The sequence below is a fragment of the Lygodium microphyllum genome, chromosome 25, assembly GCF_053477565.2.
Source record: "Lygodium microphyllum isolate KBCC chromosome 25, Lygodium_microphyllum_v1.1.10, whole genome shotgun sequence".
NCBI classification, from domain to species: Eukaryota; Viridiplantae; Streptophyta; class Polypodiopsida; order Schizaeales; family Lygodiaceae; genus Lygodium; species Lygodium microphyllum.
The window spans coordinates 5,119,500-5,134,824 of NC_141159.1; positions in this window are offsets into that span (position 1 = coordinate 5,119,500).

Here is a 15,325-nt window from a genome sequence, read left to right on the forward strand (position 1 = left end):
GGAGAGAGCAATGGAATAAGAGGAGAAGATTGTAATGGAGGATAAGATAAGTCATGGAATGAGGGTAAATGAAGTGATAAGGAAGGTGGAAACGATCAATAATGCATTAAAAAGGTTTGAAGGAAATCTGCCGAAAAAATAAAAGGAATAGGAATGGTAGGAAGAAGTTCATAAGAGGTAGGAGATATCATTCGATCAGCAATAAAAGGACAAATGGTAAACACAAGAATGTGAGGCGACCCAGAAGGGGTAAAAGATAAAAGATGAGTGGTATCAGATTTAGAGGAAAGAAGAGAAACATATAAAGGGAAATGATAAGATATGAGGGAATAAGACAAAAGACCTGTAGGATCCAATGGATAGAAAGATGAAGATTTTGGAAAAAGGAATCAATAAATTATGGATGATCAGCAAGATAGCTCAATAACTCAGATTGTAAAGGCTGGATATCAAATTTATGGAATACACTCTTGAGACGACAAGGTTCCAAAGTAGCAATCTCCAAAGGTGGAATGCCAGGAATGTCCTTTACACCAAGATGTCTACTCATGATAAGTCTTCAAACTCTCTGCTAGCAAAAGCTCCATTGAGTGCACATACATAACAGCTTGCAAGATCACATCTCCCACTTAAACATTTAGATCTTCCTCATCAGGGATCTGCAAATGGCTTGTAAGATACATAAAAGATAATAACTGAACTTCATGGGAAACCAACTCATCCACGAATCTATAAAAAACAACCCTCAACAAATCTACAGACCAGAGATTTGACCATCCATCCTCTAGAGGTTCCAAATCCACATTGCTTAAGGATATATATAAGGAAAATCTGTGCTGATGATATTTAACCCAAAAGGAAGGAGGTGGTGACACCAAGTCAATATAACGAACAAAATCTTCTTGCACACAATTCATGCACAGTTGGAGGCATTCTACTTTAGCAAAAAATCCATCACGCAGTTTGGCTTTATGTTGCAATTGGTCAAGCTCCTCTCTAGAAGATAAGACTAAAGAAACTACAGGGGCTGGAGGAGGAATAAAAAGAGTGGCAACTTTCTGATTAAGCTCTTTAATAAGCTTCTTTTGGGCCTCAATATTTTCTTGGTAATGTTGCAAGTGACCTTCACAAGTTCCCAATTTATGAGCTAACTCTAACATGTCCTCAAGAGTTGCATTCTTTTTAGTTGTTAAGGACAGATTCTCAGCTTCTAATGTAGCTACATTAGCTTCTAGCTCTTGAATTTTGACTTTCTGGTTATCCATCAAAATAGTCGCCTCAGTCATTTGCTTATCAATGTCACTCAGGGTAGCTTTGTTTGATGCCAAATCCTGCAAGGCTTTACTCAACTGGCTGGTCAATGAATCCACCTTATCTTGCAAGGAAGTATACGCTCTTGTGTAAATAGACTGAAGACAAGATGTAAGAGAGGTTTCCAACGTAGACTGGACACTATAAACTATCTGAGAGAGCAATGGTCCAGCTATTAGTGTCTGTAAGGAAGTAGGAATCTGTTGATCTAGTTGTCCATTCCTCTGAGCTGCAAATAGGTTAGGACATGAGAGAAACACAGGAAGGGAACTACTAGAAACAGAAGGAATAGTATCCTTGACCAAAGGATATGTAGTGATACTACAGAGGGACTAGGTGGCCCTTTAGTACGTCGGCGCTTAAGTTGGGAAAATCTTGGAGGGGACTCATTGTCTGAATTTAAGGTTGCCTATAATGGTGAGGGGATGGAACACAAGGTGGTGGCTACTTCGGAAGAGGAGCAGGATTTTAGCCATTGGCACATCACCAGGAGGAGGGGCAAGAGTGATAATCTTCTGAAGGAAAGCACCATAAGACACACTACTACCCTAACCTTTTTTGACTCTTTGGAAATGTTGATCCATCTTGGCCAACATGAAGGCTAACCAATTAAATTTAGCCCCTTCCAAGATCCGAACAGAAGCAGTAAAAAGTTCCTTGGAGAGACATTTAGATGCAGGCTTGCTGACATACATCTGTCTTGCAGAAACTGATAAAGTTGCTTCCATATCGAGGAGGCGATAGGAGCAACAAAAACACCTAAACTAGTATTAACCTTGCTAGATACCAACGGGATAGACGTCTCCTTCTGAAGAAGGGAAAGGATCTCTTCAGCTATCAATAATTGGTTTCCACTAGGGACAAAAGAAGCTAAAAGGGGCAAATACAACGCATCACTTATGTTGGTTGTGGATAAGCAAAAGCATCTGTTATAAACCAAGCCAGACTGGTTCTTGTATGACATCAGGAAGAAGTAGGAGATCGTGTTGTCCACTGGTGAAAACTTCAGGGTCACAAAAGGACAAAGACCAGCATGGCGAATACAATCCGCCTCCAGAAGGAAGGAATAATCATGTACTGACAATTGCACATGCTGGATCACAAGTGGGGGAATAGAGAAAAATGATGCCATTCAAACTACACAGGATGTCCACACTCACACAACCAAGGAAAAATAGGAAAAATTCCTGCAAAACCCCAAACAAAATCAACTCTAAGTAGGATATCACAGAAAAGTCACAACAAAAAAATAGGATTGGACCAAACTTCCCCAAACAAACCATAGCCTATAAAAAAATTTCAACATGACCTACGCACACGTGTGATCGAAAGCTTCGTGATATCCATAACAATCAAGCACCCTGATCCCCATAATCAAGCACGTAAAAAGAAATATAGAAGTTCTAGCATACCGTAGCCCAGACACTGACTCGACCGAAAGCAGAATGACCGACTCAAACCATCATGGAGCAAATACGAATGACCTTTAGACTAAAGAATCCAAATCCCCATAATCATTGAGCATACACCTAAAGCGCGGTGAAGTGAGCGGGTGATCACTATTGCATTCATTTTAATCAATGAAAAATTAGTTTGCAATTCATTTTTAATTAAACCCTGAATGCATGGTGGATCGATTTCATAACCTAACCCCACTCTGACAAAAGAACTAACCGACTGGACTAGGGGTCTCTAAAAATGCAATTCATTTTTACAATTATATGATGTTTGGCGCAAAGCGCATGCATGCGTGACTTCGGGGGTTTATTTTTAATTACAATTTAAATGTCTCTGTAGCACGTGTGCACATGCACTGTAAATGGATTTTAACTACAAATTATGTGGGTTATGGTGCAACAGTGCTCGTGCAACTATGGGGTTCCTTTTATAATTAACGGTCGGGTTCATTTTAATTACAAGTTATGATGTGTAGTGTGTTTATTCGGTGGGTTGCAACGATCGATAGATTTTAAATTACAATTAATGGTGTGTTATGGTGCACGTGGGAGAGGGAAAAAGGAAAGGAACCTAGAGATGGGTGGACACCTGCAAGGTTTGAAACGTACTCCGCATCCAAAGAATCCGCACAAAAGAAAAAAAAAATCCATAAGTAGTAATAGTAAGGCGACTAGGGAATAGTCTACCTCTTATCAAATACAAACCAAAAGACAAATACCATGATGCCCCAAAGAAAAAGATGGAGAGCTTGTGCAATGTGGATGAACACATCATTAGGGAAAGGGGGATTTGAAAAATTTTAGGGGTCTATTTTAAAATTTATCGGCCATTTAATAGGATTTTGGGTGGGGGTGTTTCGTTTAACATTAAAGTTGTGTGTTTGGTTTTATTTTAGGTTGGTGTTTATGTTTGTTTTTTTAAAAAAATTGTGGAGATGGATGATGGAAGGGTAAAAAATGTAGATAAGATTGGTTTTTAGGTTGTGTGTTTGTGATTGTTGTTGTTTTAAAAAAAAAAAAGTTTATGTGTGGAGGCCTTAAAGGGTTTGTGTTTGGATCATTTTGTTTTTCAAGTGATGTGTGGAATTTCAAATGAGTGTGAATGAATTATGTATTGGATTCAGGGTTTTTATTTTTGTTTGTTTATTAATGTGGTATTTTGTTGGTTTTTTTTTCTTTAAATGAGTTCGATATTTATATAGGCAATATAAGCTCATAAAATATTGAAAAACATGTGAAAGAGTGTGTAGACATTTTTGGGATTTTTTTGGAAATTTTTATGGATTTTTAGTGTTTTTTAAACATTTAAAAGAATTTTGAATTTTTAATAATATTTTTTTGTCATTTATTCATGTGTGTTCAGCAAAGAAAAATGATTCCAAAAATTAACCATTGGTTTAGAAAAATTCATCTATTTTTTTGGTGTTTTTTTTTGAATTTTTATAGATTTTTTATGTTTTTTATTATTTTATGGGTTTTTGATGTTTTTAATGGGTTCGGGTTAGAAAAGTACATGGGAGCATCTGCTAGCACATATGAACTATGTAGAAATGGCTACAACGCGTGAACGACTGTTAGCGTCTGCACCACCGCACGAACAAGAGGACATGCGCGTCCATGCGCGTAAACACTGGCTAACTAGCTCTCGGATGAGGCAGGAAAGCACCCGCAAACGCACATGATTGCACAAACGCCCGCATGGAGACACGAAAACAGTGGGGGTAATGGGGGCTGGGGAGAGAAGTGCTGGGGGGGAGGGGAAAAAGGGGAAAGGGGGACTAAGGGAGAGGTGGGGAGAAAAAGTGAGTGTAGTGGTGGGGGGAGGGTGTAGGGTGGGCGAGTAGGGCAGGGGGTAGGAAAAGGGGGCGTGGGTAATGGGCGCGTGGGAAAGGGGGGTAGGAAAGGGGTGGGGGGGGGGGGGGGGGAAGGTGTCGCCGAGGTGGCAGCGACAAAGGAGAGGCGGTGGCCGGGGGCGCAAAAGAAAGAGGAGTGCAGCAGGGGAGAGAACAAGAAGAAGAGGAGGAGGGGAGAGAAGAAGAGAAAGAAGAGGGAGGCGGAGGGGGGGAAGAAGAATAAGAAGAAGAAGAAGAAGAAGAAGAAGAAGAAGAAGAGGAAGGCAGGAGGAGGAGGAAGAGGGGAGAGGAGAAGTAAAGGAGAGAGAGAGAGAGAGAGAGGAGAGAGGGGCAATGGGGGAGAGAGGAGGGTATATAGAGAGGAGGGGAGGTGAGAGAAGAGAGGAGGGAAGGAGGGGGGAGGAGGGAACCATCGGGAAGGGGGGAGGGATTTAATTTTTTAATTTAAAAAATAAAATGTAAATAAAAATAAAAAGAAAAACAAGGTAGCCTCCTGTGTCTCGCGCACAGGTGCGGGGCGGGGGTAAAAAAATTTGTAGTGGCAGGACTCGTAGACAGCCAAGACATGCGGGCAAACAACACATTGGATGCATCAAAAGAGGGAAAATTTAAAAAATGCATGTGTTCACGTGCAACACGAGAGGCACGTACACACTTAAAAACACGAAAAATTTAATAAAACGCAAATCGTGCACATCGGAATGAGATACTGTCATAACGGAAAATGTGTCAAAATGCATTATAAACATAATGGAAAATTGCAACAAGGGGTCTAGGAAGAATGCAGGGCATTCACACGGAAAAAATGCAAAAATCAAGCTTGAAAATGCATACCATAATTAATATCGGATAACTTGTTCGTCGAAACGAAGTGTGGGAAGAATGAGAAATGAACCAAGATTGTGCTTGCCAATCCTATCACTTCAGAACACAATTCTAATCAAGATAAGATGCGTTCACATGGGAAAAACCCAAAAAGCGTACCCGAAAAGGGATTTAGAAATTAATCATTAATGATCCGTCAATCGGAATGGAAGGTAGTCAAAAGGAGAAATGTTAGGACATAGATGATCTTTAGGGTTGGCACATTAGAACTCGGTTTCGATGGGGTTAGGAGGCATTCACATGCAAATAACAATAAAATAAAGCTAAAAAATATCGATAAAAATTAATAACAAAAATCCATAGGTTAGAATAGGGTGGTGGAAAAAGGAAAAATGGGAAAGAAGGGGGGATAATTGAGCCTATCTACTCAGAATTGAATTCTAATGAGAATAGGGCAGGTTCACATGGAAAAATGACAAAAGTACACACGAAAAAGACACAAAAACCTGCAAAAATTAATAATGGACAAACCGTACGTTGGAATGACAAGGTGTAAGAAGAAAAAATGTCATATGGAAGGTGTAGGATAGGGTTGTCACATTAGATCAACATTCTGAAACAATAGAGAAGCGTTCACATGGTAAAACATCCAATGTGTGCGAATTGCTTCAAAAATGAATAAATTTTAATCCATTGCTCGAAATGGGGGGCGGTAAAAAGGAAAAAGGTACATTTGAAAGGGATACACAATGATATAAGGTTGGATGTGGGTTTTTGTAAGCTGAGGATGTGTTCACATGGAAAATGACCAAAACATCGTATAAAGAAAAATAACCATAGGAACGATCTCGTAGGTAAACGAAACGAGGGTTAGTGGATGGGCAAGGGACCTATTAAGGTAAAGTGAAGACATGGAATATATGTAGACTCTGTGAATGACATATGCAAGATGTATGATTGGCAGACATGCACGTATGCATTCCCACACTTAAAACCTTATTGGGTAGGGTGAAATGACTCAGCATGAATACAAGACATGTCACCGAATGGTACGTGAACATCCCCACACTTAAAAAACATGATTGTTACTTTTGCAAACAAAAGGTGTAGGGTTAGAAAAACTTGGCCCAGTTTGCCTAGCATTGCGGTTGACTGTTGACATCGCGTCCTGTGTCGCAGTCGGCTATAGGAGGTACCAAGATGTCTTCACAACATACGTCCAATGTGGTAGGGGCCACGCAACAGCACCCAGGGAGGTAGCTTTGTTGATGAAGGTGTAGAAATTCGGGTGATGATGAAGGATATTGCACTCAACGCACGGTCACTCAAATGGGAAGGAAAGAACTGTCACTCGCCCCATAACGTACATCACTCGATGAATCTCACAGAGAACCCCATAACGTGTATCCGGTTTAGAAATCGACAAGAGAAATGGGAAAGAAGGAGTATGCCATGGTGCACAGTTGATGGTGCATAAGTGTATCCAACCCTATCTAGAATAGGTGCAAGTAGAAAGGTCAGGGAGCCTTATAGTGCAGTGTACAAAATAGGGTGACATATCATGTGATGACGGCAAAGATCCATCCAGTGGGTGTGTAGGGAAAGGAAAACATACCTTGCACCAAGTGTCGTAACATCCCTCGATATCGCCTCTTGATGATTGTTTTGAGGACACACCAGTCACACTCGATCCCCCCTCCCCTCTAACTTACACTTTGTTTGATAATACAAGAGGGCAACCTGATCCTTACACCCATTATTGTATGCATTGTGCGCATTTGATGGTGCAACAATGTATTCGGCACTATGCTGGCATACAATGCAAGAAGGAAGGCCAAGGAGCCTTATAGTATAGTGCACATGAACAGATCGTGCATTGTGCATTGAGAGGCCCATCACGTGCGTGCAATGCTCCACTCCACACAACTTGCCTCTCATTTGAATTAAAGGGAAAGGACTAATCACTCACCCCACCCTCTGTCTCATGCTTTCTTGATAAATACAGAGAGCAGCCCATAACTCACAGTCCATCCTGCTAGGATGAAAGCTCACATCACTCAATTGTTTGTCGATGAAGATCGCTTCATCTGTTACTAGCATCAAGGAGTTGATGTCGACGCGTACCCAGGGAGGTAGCCCATATATCTGGTACTGTAGATTTTCTGGAAATCATGTCGACTGTGTTAGGGAAGCACACCAAGGGAGGTGGCTTTGGAATTTCTTTCGAAAAAAGCGTATGCTGACGATTCAGCTATCCTAGACTGCGGGGTGTTACCACCTTTTCCACAGCCAACTTCCCCTCCAAGGGTATTTCCACTTTTTCTCAGAACGAGGCCTATTATGATAGGGAACTGCTTCCTTTTCTCCCATAACAGTCCATTTTGTTTCTATTTTTATTTTTTTCTTACTCCCAAGGGTATTTCCACCTTTTCCCAAAGAATAGGTCGGCATGACACGGACTGAAGTTCTTTTCTCCCATGACTGATATATTTTTATATTTATTTTACTTTTTTTCTTTTTCTTATTATCTTTGAAGGGTCGAATGGCAAGGATGCCATATATCAGAACCATCCTCACCACCTTTGTTTCATCATATGGAAAGGAAACCAAGGAGGAGGAGAAGTTGGCTGCAAGGGGCTTATAAGGGCCCATCCAGTATTGTTGAAGCTTGCCAAGAAACTCGCCAAATTGAGAATCATAAGCGAGAACTAAGTCACCTTCCTTGAACTCCTTCTGCTTGATAAAGCTATCATGTAGGCCTTTCTGCAAGCTTATGTGGCTTCCATGCATTATAGAGCCATCCTGTGAATCTTGTCTAGGCATTCCAAGTGCAAGAGATGGCATTGCAGGGACTCGGCATCTCCCAAGCGCTCCTTGATAGCCACTCGCAAGGAGGGCAACTCTAGTTCAACAAGAAAGACAACTTCTATACCATACACCAGCTGGAAGGATGTCTATCCTATAGCTGCCTTATGGGAGGTGCTGTACGCCCAAAGGGCCTTTGTAAGTTGATCATCCCAATCACGACGATGTGCATTAATCATCCTTGTCAGGATCGAGTAGAGGATGCGATTTGTGACTTCAACTTGGCCGTTGGCTCGGGGGTAATGGGGGGTGGACTTGCAATGGTGAATCTTATACAGCTCTATGAGTTCTTCCACGATCTTATTAATTGAATGAGTGCCTCTATCACTTACCAGCCCTAGGGAACTGCCAAAATGGGTGATTATGTTTTCATACAAGAATAAGGCCATGCTATCACCATCATCGTGAATTAGAGCTTTAGCTTCACACCACTTGGTGACATAATTCGTACATACCAAGTTGTATCTATTCTGCTTTCGTCTAGTGGGGGGATCGATTAGACCTATGAAGGGGATGCCCCACTTCTCGAACGGCTTTAAGGGAAGAATAGGGTGCAGTGGCATGGCACTGGTCTTGGTGGGTTTCCCCACCTTTTGACAAGCGTCACATCACTTACAGTAGTCATAGGCATCCTTATGGAGGGTCGGCCAAAAATATCCTACTAACAGAGCCTTTTTGGTTGTTGCTTCTCCTACAAAGTGGCCTCCGCATGGCTCGTCATGGCAAGCCTTCAGAATAATCCCAATCTCATCTCCTACAACATATCTTCTAAGCGCTTCATCTTTGCCTTTCTTGTACTATGTGCTGCCTAACAAGATGTAGGGGGCTAATTCTAACAGAAGCTTCTTCCTTTCTCGACTAGAGATGCTAGGAGGATACTATTGGGTTGCTAGTAGATTGGTGATATTTGCGTACCATGGGGTAACATTTTGGACTAGAAATAAGGAAGCATCAGGGAGCTCTAGATCATCCTACCCCTCATCTACATTCTGCGGGATACGTGACAAATGATCAACCAGAACATGGGAGCGACCAGGTTTGGTGATTACCTCAAAGTCAAACTCCTTGAATAGAAGGAGTCATCTCATCATTCTTCCCTTCACATCGGCCTTTTTCATCAGGAAGGATAGGGCTTCATGGTCCACGTAGAATTTGAAATGCGTCAACAGTAAATAATGTCGGAACTTTTTCAAAAAGTAAACACCATTGCTAGACATTCAAGCTTTGTCACCACTGTGTAGTTCTGCTCTATGTTGGTTACTTTCCAACTTGCATAATATATTGGTTGATCTAACTTAGAGGGGGCCTTTTGGCGCATGGAACTCCTTCGTCCAATCAGGAGATCGCAAGATGGGTGCCTCAATCAGACACTGCTTCAGAGTGTTAAATGCTTCGTCACGGTCATTAGTCCATGTAAACTTGACATCTTTCCTTAGGAGTTTACACAAAGGGGCTACCTTCATCCCAAAGTGTGCAATGAACCATCTGTAATAGCCCATATGGTCAAGGAATCCCCTCAATTGCTTAAGGTTAGTCGGGGCTGTCAAGGCGGAAATCTTCTCAATCTTAGTAGGATTTGTTGCTATCCGTGTGCAGAGACAATGTGGCCCAAAAGAACTCATGATGAGACACCAAAGACACATTTTTTGGGATTGAGAGAAATCCCATACTCTCACAAAACACTGCTCTAGGTGTCCCCAATGCTCACGGATTAGGCTATAGACATAGAAGTCCTTGAGATACACCTCAATGAAATCATGTAAATGGTTTTGGAAGGCAGCTATCATCACTCATTGAAAAGTAGCAGAAGTATTACAAAGCCCAAACAGCATCACTCTGTAAGCATAGGTTCTCCATTCACTTGTAAATGTTGTTTTAGATTGGTTTTCTTCTCTGCAATTTGGACTTGGTTGTATCCGCTGAATCCATCCAAGAGGGAATAGAGCTCATGGCATGCCACTGTATCCAACAGTAAATGGGATAGGGAAATGATCCTTCTTTGTCTTGGAATTCAGCTTTTGAAAGTCCACACATATTCAAAGTTTCCCGTTCTTCTTGGGTACTACCACAATGGGTGAAACCCATTCACTATTAGCCACTAGATAAATGAACTCAGCTTCAAGGAGCTTCAATAATTCGGCCTTCACCAGAGTAGAATAATTGGGATTCATACGCCTCTGTCTTCGCTTCATAGGTTTGGCATCAGGCTCTAGATCGATATGGTGTTGGCATACTGTGGGATCAATCCCCTTTAGATCTTTGTACAACCATTTTCTCCTTTAGTAGGTCTCGCAGGACCACTAGTTTCTCTTCTAGAAGATTTAGACCCACTTTCAGGTGACATTCAGTACCATCAACATCCACGAATGTCAATTGTCTTTCTCCTTCCACTTCACAAATAAATGTCCCACGGACTGCTTCTGGGTAAAGATCCGACTCCTTCAAGGGAGTGGTCTCATCTTCTGATGATGCACTGGAACTGATGTCCTCTTTTAATGGAGGCCTAGCTCACTCTTTGGGAGGCTGAAAGGGTATCATTAAGGTTTTAGGTTTGGGTTGAGGATTCGTCTTCTGAAGATACATCCAAGAACGTCAGATAACATGAACTTTCTGCGTTTTGTTTGAGCTGCAGGGCTGGGGGTTGTTAGCAAGGTGCATCATTATCATCTTCTTTAAGAAAGGGTAACTTTGGACGACAAGAGCCACCACCGAAGGAAGGCCTATTCTTCTTAATTTATTTCTTATAAAGAATTTGCTCATGTCGTGACTCATTAATCAGTCCAAAGGGTACCACAATCATTCTATCGAACATAAAGGGATCTTTTGCTTCTGAGGCTTTAAGAGCTTCAGGAACTTCTTCCTCATCTTTGCCTTTTATGAGTAGGATAAATCCTTCTAGCTCGCATCCATAATCTTCTTCTGCATTATCGCCTTCGTCCTCTTCAAAGTCTATTTCTATCTCTATGGGAGCCCTGTAAGAGAGGAACAAGCTCTCTGTTATGTCCTCTACTTTTGTCTCTGTGTCTATCTCTATCTCTGCTCCTGTCCCTGTCTCTGGCTCTATCTCTGTGACTGCCATGTAACACGGAGAACAGTATATCCATGCTTCTATTTCGCTATCAAAGATGATTTCACAAGTCAATTAAGATTCAGGCAGGAGGTATTCACCCATAGCCAAGGAATTTGCTTCCTTTGGTAGTTGGCTTATAGTGCCCACTATGAGGGACTATGTCTCTATTTTCTTGGGAAAGATCTGCTTAATAGCCTCTTCATCTCCTGATGTGCCATCTATTACTTCATTAGAGAAGTCAGTCACGACTTTGATGGATGTGGATCCATTGCCTTTTTTGCGATCCATACAACTTCAACACCACTTTGTTGGGTCCTCAGCCTAGGGTTAGGGTCCCTTTGAACCAATTTGTCCTTGCTCTTGCTTCAAAAATCCAAGATCTTCCTAACAACAGAGGGTATGAGGTCCTATAGGAATTTGGTTTGACCACTAGATATGTCAGCCAATAGTCTCTTCCTACAAGGGTTGTCTTTACATATGGGAGAATGCCCAACGGTTTGATTCTACTTTGGTCTGCCAATCTGATAAGCCACTGCATAGGTTGCATTCCTTGCAATCCTAGATCCTTCATTGTCACATTTGTCATTATGTTTACTGATGAGCCTCCATCAAAATCAATGCATCTGCAATAAAGCACCCTTCAATCCATACGCTAATCTCGAAAGTTCCACGATCGTGGAAAGCGTTAACCACATCTACTTCCTTTATGGATTCTGAGGCTCTATTGGACTTGTCTTTACATACGGGAGAATGCCCAAAGGTTTGATTCTACTTTGGTCTACCAATCTGATAAGCCACTGCATAGGTTGCATTCCTTGCAATCCTAGATCCTTCATTATCACATTTGTCATTATGTTTATTGATAAGCCTCCATCAATCAATGCATCTACAATAAAGCACCCTTCAATCCATACACCAATCTCAGGGGTTCCAGGATCCAGGAAGGCGCTAACCACATCTACTTTCTTTATGGGTTTTGAGGCTCTGTTGAACTTGGTTGTTGTTAGGGGAGCAATCCTTAGGTCGTGTCTTCTTGTTAAGTTGCTTTTGAATATTTTTTGACAACTGGGAGACATCATCAGCAACTGTCAGAATGCTAGGTTTGGTTTAAAGGTGTCTAGCTCTTTGACCAAATCATACTCTTTGATAGGATCCACACGCTTTTCCAATCGGCTGGGAAATGGGGCCATGCCCACTTTTATCTTCCCTTTTTCTTCTAGGAGCGGCAACATCTGCGCTTCTTCTACATAAGAAGATACTTTCTCATCCTCTATTTCTTGGATCTTGGGTCCTGTCTCTACCACTATCTTTGTAGCTCTCTGTGGCTCTATAGTGCTCTATACTTCATTGTTATGGACCGCCTTGTTTGCTTTTCTCAATGAAGATTTAACTTCATAGTCTTGGCAGAAGGAACATTCTCTTTTGGAATTACAGATTCTCCTTTCTTTGCACACATTATGGCGACCACATCGAATTCCACCAAATTGGAAGTGGGTTCTTGGGTCTTCTGTTGGGTATTAGAAGTAGATTTCACAGGGGTTGGACTTGGACAATCTTTTGCAGTGTGGCCTTCTCCTTTGCATCGACTATATAAGGGCTTGTAATCTAGAGACCTTCTAGGGTTTGGACAATTCGGTGAGATTTGACCCTTTTCTCCACATCTATAACACTCCACCTCTGATCTTTGACCACCGCCAAACTGTCGTCCTTTGTAACTCTGAGAGGGAAACCTCCTTGGACCAAAATTAGGACCAAATTTCCTAGGCTTTGATCCAATGTCCTGCATTGTCATTTTGGATTCTAGAAAGTTGAATCTTGTGTCTTCATCTCTCTTTCTTCATTTATGCATCTCTTTCAGAGAGCATATATCCTCTGTATGGTTCTTTCTCAAACAATTTAAACAGAAGGCTCCAAAAATGGTTGGTTTTTGGGTACATTTAGTGGCTAAATGTCATGCTTGATGGAACCTTCTGCGCCATGTATTAGAAAGCATCACATCTCTCCCACCTCCTGGAGGAACTGTTTAAGACCACTAGTGTTGTGGTTGAACCATCATTTGAGGCATTGTCGTGTGCAGCCACTATGTATTTGGTGCATTGTACTATGGCATTGTTTGCATCTGGGGGTAGGGGTAGGGAACTGTCCTTGGGACTGTATTTGGTGGGTATACCATTCTTGGCATGGGAGGAGGTAAGACTCCTCTTCTTGAGGTCATTGACAACCTTGCTTCAACTTTATCATACAGTCTTGCATCTTCCACTATAGCTTCCAATTTGACTGGTCTTCTTAATTACGTGAACTTGCGAACTTTTGGTTGTAGGCCTCTAAGGAACACTCCTTTCTAGATGCCTTCATCCAAAGGATGATTGGTCCATCTGTTGAGTGTTGAAATGACTTGTTTTTTGACTGATTTTTGTTGTTTTTGAGAGCTGAATGGTTGATTTTATGGGATGATTGATTGATTTGGAAGTGGTTTGAGAGTGTTTTAGATGATATTGATTGTGTTTTGGAAGTTCATGATGTTTGTTGGTGGTTCTGTGATGTTCTGATAGGTTCTGATTTGTTTTGTTTTGTTCTGTTTTGGTCTGTTTTGTTCTGATTGTCTTCTGTAAAGAGGGATGGAGTATTGATTGATGAAGATTGAGAACTTGTGAAAGCTTATTGAATGGTTTGTGAGAGTTTGAAATGGTTTGAGAGTGAGTTATGAGGTTTTGATAACCTTCTGTAACCTTCTGTAGGTCTTCTGTAGAGCTTTTGCTTCTGTTCTGTAGCTGTTCTGGTACTGTTCTGTAGACTGTTCTGTATGCTTCTGTAAGTGTTCTGTGGAATGTATGTGTGACTTTGGGAAAAGTTTTTTAGCCTTGGAAAGAGGTGAATACAAGTGCAAAAGAGCTGAAAGAAGTGGAAGAAGTAGCTGTTGAAGACTCAAGAGAAGACTAGAGTGAAGTGACAGTAGTGAGCTGTGAAGAGACACTGTAGTGGCTCTGGTGACTCTTCATATCAGACATACCTCTTGGGAGGGGTATCCACGACCTAAGAGTGATTATTGAGGGTGATTTTTGAGAGATTGTAGTGAGGATATGATGTATTATTGATGGAGTGAGATAGAGAGAGAGCCAGAGATAGCCAATTCTACTGAAACAGAGTGATTGTATATGAGAGATTGAGAGAGAAGACTATGAAGATATTGAAGATGAATATTATGTGATGTATTTCCATTCAAAGATGGTGTATTCCTTTGCTTTCTTTGTTCCATTGATGGATTTTGTGAAGATATTGAAGAATATGGTTGATTCTATTAAAATCCGTGGGAGATTTACATGATGCTGCATGAAGATTTGTTGTGCCTGGTGTTCTTTTCTTCATTGTGACAATATGAAATATGATAAACAAGCTTGTTGATGTTACAAGATAGATTTTCTTGCAAGAGAATTCCCTTTTCCTTGGTGTTCCTCTCGGGGCTCCATGTTTTTGGTGCGCAGCCGAGGAATCTTGCCATCAACAAGCACCAAAAGAGGCTGAAAATGAAGGAAATGGCATTGCCAAGAAGAGAAGAATTCAATGGATGTTTGTAAAGTTCCTTCTTCCACTGAAGAATTGTAATTTCTCATAATCAAAGCCACTTTCCACAAGAAGTTCATCCCACAATGGCGGAAACACATCACCATCATGATGCATGCTCTATGTGGTGGACAGTTTCCTCTTCCTGTTGAAGCAGCAGAAACTTGCATCTTGGTGGCAAACTGTTTGGGAACAAACTGAAGGGCAGAAACAGAAAGAATGACCATCCATGGAAGATTTGACATTCATTGAGAAGTTTCCAGACAACATCAAGTGGGAGATTGTGAAGAAGCTTCAGGAGTCTTGGTCTGTAGAGGTTCACAAAGACAAGAAGGAAAAAAGTTGGAATTTGTTCTTGGACGCTCAATAGCAAGATACATGGG